Source organism: Silurus meridionalis, chromosome 2, assembly GCF_014805685.1.
Source record: "Silurus meridionalis isolate SWU-2019-XX chromosome 2, ASM1480568v1, whole genome shotgun sequence".
In the NCBI taxonomy this organism is placed as follows: domain Eukaryota; kingdom Metazoa; phylum Chordata; class Actinopteri; order Siluriformes; family Siluridae; genus Silurus; species Silurus meridionalis.
The window spans coordinates 4,000,761-4,009,585 of record NC_060885.1 but is presented as its reverse complement, the minus strand read 5'-3'; positions in this window follow the sequence as shown (position 1 = coordinate 4,009,585).

Below are 8,825 nucleotides of genomic sequence, written 5' to 3'. Positions count from 1 at the left end.
CGGTTTACTGTAGACCCCCACAAAAAATGTACACAAAACTAGTAAAAAAAAAAGAAAAAAAATTAATTTAGGTGATTTAAAAAATAAATAATTATATATATATATATATATATATATATATATATACATACATAGTAGTGGAAAAAAAAAACTATTAAAATAATTGTTTAAAAATATTACCCTATAATTGATTTACTTTTAACTGAGATTTAATTAATATTCAACATTTTTATTTGTCACAAACATTAGCGGGCGCCACAGCGGATCATCCGTCTCCATACCCCCCTGTCCTCTACATCTGCTTCTTTCAAACCATCTACCTGCATGTCTTCCCTCACCACATCCATAAACCTCCTCCTTGGTCTTCCTCTTTTCCTCCTTCCTGGTGGCTCCATCCTCAGCATTCTCCTACTGATATACCCCATGTCCCTCCTCTGCACATGTCCAAACCATCTCAATCTCACCTCCCTCACCTTGTCTACAAAACGTCCTACATCCGATGTCCCTCTAATAAACTCATTTCTAATCCTGTCCATCGCCGTCACTCCCAACAAAAACCTCAACATCTTCAGCTCTGCTACCTCCAGCTCCACCTCCTGTCTTTTACTCAATGCCACTGTCTCTAAACCTACAACATCGTGGAAGATCTTCTGCTATAGAACTCTGACCTCATCCCTATTGAGCACCTTCAGAATGAACGTGAAGGCTGACTGCACCTCAGGCCTCCTCACCTTCTCACCTACATCAGTACCTGACTTCACTTACTGGCTGAATGACCACAAATCTCTACAAGCACACTCCAAAATCTAGTGAAACATCTCCCAGAGGTTTTTATGACAGCAGTGTGAAATTAAATGTTCATGAAGCACACCAACTTTATATTCTGTCCACAAACCTTTATCTATATAGTGTATATTCTATTTAATCCTGTTAAATAACTTCGATGCTAGTGTGCTAGTCAGCCACTATGCTAGCTGTGCGCTCAATTATCTGAAGTAAAATACAGTGCAGGTGAACAGTAAAAACAGATGTCATTAAATGTCAGTAAAACCAAAATCGATATTCCAGAAAATTCACAAATTTATGGTACAATATTTTAAGTTCACTGTTAGCATCCTTCACGTTTTAGATGAAAAAGTGAACTAACCCTAACTAGCATCTTTTGTTGTTGTTGTGAAGATACAGTAAATATGTTAAAATGATGTCCAGCTTAAATCACACACTGTTTTAAGTTTCTGCTGGGAAATCAGTCAGTATGTAGACACACAGGAAAACATAAGGTAATCTCATAGTAGCTTCATTTCTAATCTCTCAATGTTCTCTGCTAATATCTCTCATGATACAAACTACGTATTAATAACTACCTAAAAAGGCTAAGCTAACAACAGCGTCATTCCCAATCACTCAAATCATAATTAGCATCAAGTCAAGTCAAGAAGCTTTAATTGTCATTTCAACCATATAGCTGACTCAATACACAGTGGAATTAAACAACGTTCCTCCAGGAACCCTGGTGCTACATTTACAATAGATACGAGATGGTATCAAATGTGCAATTATAATCCTGACAAGGCAAACTAATGCTAATATCTCCCACAGTATTAAGTCTTATTCTGACTTATATACACTGATTGATACAAGGTTGTATAGAAAAGTTTTGCCAACAGGTGATAGCACAAGGCTGCACGCACAATCACAGGGAGCACCGACCTTCTGAAAAGTCAGTGTGCGAAAAGACAGGTCTGTTTGCGACTGGTGCTGTTTTGACCACATGCGTTTCCACTTCTGCTTTTCTGACCCCTTGCGCACCGTCACCGAGTTCTCATCGCACATCAGTTTATCACTGAAAAAAAAATACACAGTCTCACGTCCCACCCTACTTATCTGATTTGGCTCCTCTGGACTTCGTCCTCCTCCCCCTAGATATAGATCCAGATCAAAGATTGACCCAACTGTAAAGTTTCAACGCCGAATCGCAGAAGTTTGCTTGACACGCTTCGAAAAGAAGACTTCCAGGACACGTTCCAGATGTGGCAGGAACGCTGGGGGCGCTGTATTGCTGTGCAAAGGGGACTATTTTGAAGGCGATAGTGTGCAAACATACATAAATAAAGTACTTGTTTCTAGTCTTGAAACATTTGATTCCACCTCATATCTTCCCAGAAGAGTGGAGGTTCTTATTTCTTCAACATTAACCAGTATTGATAAACATATGTTGCATTTACATGTCTGCAATGGGTTAAGCAACATATCCTGACTTGAACCTGACCTGAGGGAAAAAAAACATTAAAGAAATGACTGAGGAACTGAAAGGTTTGTTAAGTAATCAGGAGGAATCGCCATCGTGTGGCTTATCGTCCTGTCGAGATTTAATCAGCTGATGTAACAGGTTTCAGTTTGCGTAAGGAATGGCGTAAGAAACAAACCAGTTGGTCCAGGATGTAAAACACAATCACACACACACACTCACTAGTCTTTGTTTTCCCTCAGGCATTGTGTTATGTCTTTTTGATGTGGTTTCTCTGCTGGTGTACAGAGTGACAGACTGAGATTTGAGGCATCAGAAGTTATGAGAAGTACAAAAAATCATCAATTAATAAATAACCTGTGGTGTACACGTTATTTACTTTTCTTCTAGATTTATTAAATGAAATATTCTAGGAATAGCATACCTGGTGCTGATCAGTCACAGGGTTGTGCGATGAAGCAGAGACACTGCTATAGAAATTAATAAAATATCATTAATTTCGGTTCAATTAATGTATTCTGTGTTTTATTGCTCTTACATTAAAAATAAATAAATAAATAAATAAATATTGAACTATGTCCTACTTTATATCTATTTATGGCTAGTTTGATTATTTTGGAGGGTCTGTTCGTATTCTCGCTAACAATTACTGTTATGGCATTTGGTAGACGCCTTTATCCAGAGCGATTTGAGGGTTAAAGCCTTGCTCAAAGGCCCAGCTTTGGTGGTGCTGGGATTTAAACTTGTGACCTTCCGATTCAGTCTTCTGAGCTTCCACCTCCCCGTTATGTTAGACCAGCGCATCCCACGCCAGCCTACCTTTCTATTTCTCATATAGTTAAGGAGATGAAAAGCAGGGTTTTTGATGTTCCTGAGAAACCAGAAAGTGTGAAATCCAGATAAATTTGAGTTGTCTAAAGTTATTGTCTAAAAAACGCTTCACGTATCTGTTTTAATTTTCAATCATTTTCCAAAAATTGCTCATTCAAACTAAAAATGCCTGAAAAACGCTTACGTCCCTGTACTGTACATGACCAGAAGACACTTTGATCGTTTATTTACTTTCCGGCTCTTTGAAATGTCACGTTTTTAACCTTTGGAGAGTGTTTTCAAAAAGCCACATTGATTGAAAATGCCATCTCAGTGTAGATAGAAGGAAAAACGGAGAGAAATATATGCGTTTTCAAACCAAAAACGTATTAGTGTGGACACGGCCCTGAAGGCACTGAAAAGCTTGGTTACCGCTGTCCAGTGTGAGCTTGCGAAGGTCAATCAACAGACTGAGAAGACTGAGAAGCAAGACTTTATTAGTGCAATAGGACCATTATGACACTTTAGTGTTTGTAATTAAGCACATTACAGCAGAACAGTCCTCTAATCTGTGTTTGTGTTGCATGCTGAAATAAATGAAGTTCCAGTCGTGCATGGTTTGATGGGTTCATTTAAATGTCTTTTCTTTCTCTCTGCTTACAACAATAGAACCGCTAATTGGAACACACTCTTTTTACTTCTTCCCAAACTTAACCCTTAGTTTCCATGCCTTGCTTGCACATTTCTCTCTGCTAGAGCCCCCTGGAGTTAGATTGCTAGAACAACATGCCTTCTTGAGCAATAATCACAGCAGATAAAGCAGTTTTATGTGCATTTGCACCAACAATGTTTCAAATAAGACTTTATACATTAAACCCATCATGGATCCAAAACACAACCATCAAATAAACTACATAATACAAAACCAAAAAATGTATTAAGCCAGGGGGGTGTCCAATCTTTTCCATAAAGGGCCGGTGTGGGTGCAGATTTTCATTCCAACCAATCATGGGCCACACCTGATAGTCATTTAGAATTTGGTGAAGACACTTGTTTGGAATGAAAACCTGGAAAAAGAAAATCCTATCCTAGAGATTTAAATCAGGTGAAACCACAATGCTTTTCTTTACTTTGTCTTCTAAAGGAGCAGATCTGGAGGAATCACGTATATCTGGCGCTCATCCACGTGCCCTGCTGCCACAAAATTATCTTTTGAGATCACAAAACACAAGCTCGATTCTAAAGTTCGGACTGAAAATGAGTCCAGCGGTGCTAAAAAATGTAGTACAGTAATAAAGTTAAATACTTTTACACTACTGGGAAAAGAATAGGAAAACACTAAATTAAGTATTCCTGATCGAAATCCAATATAAACCCAGAATGCTAATTCACTTCAAATGAGCTGAGAATGTTTTTTTTTCCCCTCTTTTTTATTTCTGATCCACATAAACATTCGTAAAACGATACCTCATAACATTTTAAAGCCACGATGTACATGACCACAGAAAGATATATTTTTTCTTTAGTTTTATTTGGAATCAATAAACCTAAAAAAAATTATAAATAAGTGCAGAAAGAACACACTGCAGACAGGTTTTGCAGCTCACATGTCAGAAATTCAAATGAAATCGGCCGAATTGCCTGTGCGAGCGTGCTCTCTGTATAGAGCGCAACATCGATGCACTAGAATACTTATAATGCGTCCTAAATCTAGCGTTATTTATTTCATTGGTTGAATATGATGCTGCTTTTGGAGAGAAAATGAGAATAACATTTGAAGAGAAAGACAATGAGAGAATAACATTTGGAGAGATAGAGAATAATAGAATAACATTTGGAGAGAGAGAATAAGAGAATAACATTTGGAGAGAGAGAGAATGATAGAATAACATTTGGAGAGAGAATGATAGAATAACATTTGGAGAGAGAGAATAACATTTGGAGAGAGAGAATGATAGAATAACATTTGGAGAGAATGAGAGAATAACATTTGGAGAGAGAGAATGATAGAATAACATTTGGAGAGAATGATAGAATAACATTGGGAGAGAATGAGAGAATAACATTTGGAGAGAGAGAATGATAGAATAACATTTGGAGAGAGAATGATAGAATAACATTTGGAGAGAATGAGAGAATAACATTTGGAGAGAGAGAAAGAGAATGAGAGAGAGAATGAGAGAATAACATTTGGAGAGAGAGAGCGAATAAGAGAGAGAATGAGAGAATAACATTTGGAGAGAGAGAGAATGAGAGAATAACATTTGGAGAGAGAGCGAATGAGAGAGAGAATGAGAGAATAACATTTGGAGAGAGAGAGAATGAGAGAATAACATTTGGAGAGAGAGAGAATGAGAGAGAGAATAAGAGAATAACATTTGGAGAGAGAGAGAATGAGAGAATAACATTTGGAGAGAGAGCGAATGAGAGAGAGAATGAGAGAATGAGATTTGGGAACTGTTTTGTTAGTGAGCTTCAGCAGAACAATGTCAGAGGTGTGTGGAAGGGGCTCAAAACCATCACGGGTCATAAGGAGTCCAGTTTTCAGGCTGAGGGTGACCAGAAGTGGGTGAATTATCTCAATCTATTCTTTAACAGATTCGATCAGCTACCCTCCCCTGCCCCCATCCAGTCCCCCCTGCTGCAATCCCCCCTCTCTGTTTCCACAGCAGCTTCAGCCCCACCTCTCTCTGCACAGCTATAGATAGATAGATAGATAGATAGATAGATAGATAGATAGATAGATAGATAGATAGATAGATAGATAGATACAACTTTATTGTCATTGCATTGTACAGGTACACAGCAACGAAATGCAGTTTAGCATCTACCAGAAGTGCAAAATGTAGCAGTCGTGCAAAAGTGCAGATAAATATCTAGCATATTTACAGTGCAGATAACTATCTGGCATATTTACAGCAGTGGTATATATATGAAGTTTATACAGTGAATAAATATAAAGGCTATTTCAGTTCAGAGATGTGTGGACATTCAGAAGTACAGTGAATAAATATAAAGGTGTACAGTAATTAAGAAAATGTGCAGAAATGAGAGGTTACAGATCACAAGATTATGGCATTAAGGAGTAGCAAGCTGAATAAACAGTCTACTATATATAAAAAAATATATATATATAAATATATACACATACATTATATACACAGATGAATGTGAAATGTTGGGCAGAATGTACAGTAATGATAAATATACATACAGATATAAAAGTGCAGATGTAATGAGGAGTGAAAAGATATAATATGTAGTATGTACATGTATTGTGCAGAGGTTATATACAGTCTTTTGTTTATGTTTGTTTTGTAGTGATTTAGCGGTGTAGTGTTGAGTTCAGTAGTGTGATGGTGGATGGAAAAAAGCTGTCCCTGAACCTGCTGGTTCTGGTGCGCAGTTTCTGTATCTCCTTCTTGATGGAAGGAGGTTAAACAGTTTATGACTGGGATGTGAAGAGTCCTTGATGATGCTGTGAGCTCTGCGCAGACATCTGCTGTGGTGAAGGTGTTCAATGGCAGGTAGTTGGGTGCCAGTGATGCGTTGGGCGGTTTTGACCACCCTTTGCAGTGCTACGTTCACACACAGTGGAGCCTCCGTACCATACAGTGATGGAGTTGGTCAGGATGCTCTCAATGATGCAGCGGTAGAAGCTCGTTAAAATCCCGGGACAGATGAGATTTCTTGAGACTTCTCAAGAAGTACAGGCGTTGTTGTGCTTTTTTCCAGAGCTGACGTGTTCTGCTGCCAGGACAGATCCTCAGAGATGTGAACTCCCAGGAACTTAAAGCTGGAGACTCGCTCTACCTCGGTTCCATTGATGTTGACTGGTAGATGTCTCCTGCTGTTGGATTTCGGAAGTCCACAATGAGCTCTTTGGTCTTTGTGGCGTTGAGAGTCAGGTTGTTGGTGGCACACCATGCTGCCAGATTACGGATCTCTTCCTGTAGGCCGATTCGTTGTTGTTGTCGATCTGGCCGACCACGGTGGTGTCATCTGCATACTTGATGAAGATGTTGGAGTTATACAGAGGAGCACAATCGTGGGTGAACAGGGAGTAGAGCAGTGGGCTCAGAACACAGCCCTGCGGTATGCCAGTGTTCAGAATTAGGGTTGAGGATACCTGGTTTCCCAACCTGACAGATTGAGGTCTGTTGGTGAGAAAGTCCAGAATCCATCTGCAAGTGGAGGTGCAGATACCCAGTTCACTGAGCTTAGTGATCAGTACAGTGGGAGGACTGTATTGAACGCAGAGCTAAAGTCAATGAACAGCATTCTGATGTACGTGTTGCTTTTATCCAGGTGGGTGAGAGCAGAATGAAGAGCTGTGGAAACTGCATCCTCTGTTGACCTGTTCGGGCGATAGGCAAACTGGTATGGGTCCAGTGTAGGTGGTAGGCCCGCAGTGAGGTGATTCAGGACCAGTTTCTCAAAGCACTTCATAGCAATGGGGTGAGTGCAACCGGGCGAAAGTCATTCAGGCATTTAGCAGCTGAGTGCTTAGGCACTGGTATGATAGTAGTGGTCTTCAGGCATGTAGGTACCATGGCTTGGGCCAGTGACAGGTTGAAAATGTCAGTAAAAACCTGTGCCAGTTGTCCAGCGCATGCTCTGAGAACACGTCCCGGTATGCCGTCCGGGCCAGCTGCCTTTCGTGCATCCACTCTGCTGAACACTGAATAGACGTCCGTTGTTGAGATTGAAAGTGGGCTGTAAGCAGTAGCAGAGTCCGTGGTTGGTGTAAAATGTCCTGTGCTTTGGTCAAAACGAGCAAAAAAGTGATTAAGTTCGTTCGGTTGGAAGGCACTACTGGTTGGTTGAGCTGTGGGTTTGTAGTCCGTGATTGACTGGATGCCTTTCCACATGCGTCTGGGGTCAGAGTTGTGGAAGTGCTCTTCTATGTGGCGTTTAAATGTGAGCTTTGCTTTCCTGATGCCCCTTTTCAGGTTGGACCTGGCTCTGTTGTAGTCCTCCGCACTGCCAGATTTAAAGGCAGCATCTCTTGCTTTCAACAGGAGACGGACTTCAGAGTTCATCCACGGCTTCTGGTTAGGAAAGCATTTCACGTGTTTGACAGTAGTGACATTGTCAATGCACGTGTTAATATGGTCCAAAACAGATGATGTGTAACTGTCCATGTCTGTGTGAGAGTCCAGTGTGGCCTGTGAAGCGAACATGTTCCAGTCAGTATCCTGAAACTGTTGTTGTAGAGAAGAAATGGCCCCCTCTGGCCATACCTTTACTGTCCTCACAGCTGGTTTCACACGTTTGATCAGTGGTGTGTATTTGGGTAGCATGAACAAAGAGAGGTGATCAGACTGACCCAGGTGGGGGAAGGGAATGGCTGTGTATGCCCCAGGTATGTTTGTGTATACCTGGTCCAGTGTTTTGTCCTCTAGTAGAGCAGGAGACATTGCGGTGAAATTTTGGTAAAACAGATTTCAGGTTGGAGTGGTTGAAATCTCCAGCGACAATGATAGCTCCTTCAGGATGTGCAGACTGCTGTTTGCTGATAGCTGCATGCAGTTCCTCCATAGCTAGCTTAGCATTAGCATCCGTGGAATGTACACAGCAGTCACAACAATGGCTGAGAATTCTCTCGGTAAATAAAAGGGTCTGCACTTAATCATCAAATACTCTAAATGAACAGAGCAATGACTTTCAGTAACAGTAGAGTCCGTGCACCATGAGTTGTTAACATAAATGCACAGACCTCCACCTCTGCGCTTACCAGAGTCCTCTGCCGTCCTGTCCGCCCGAT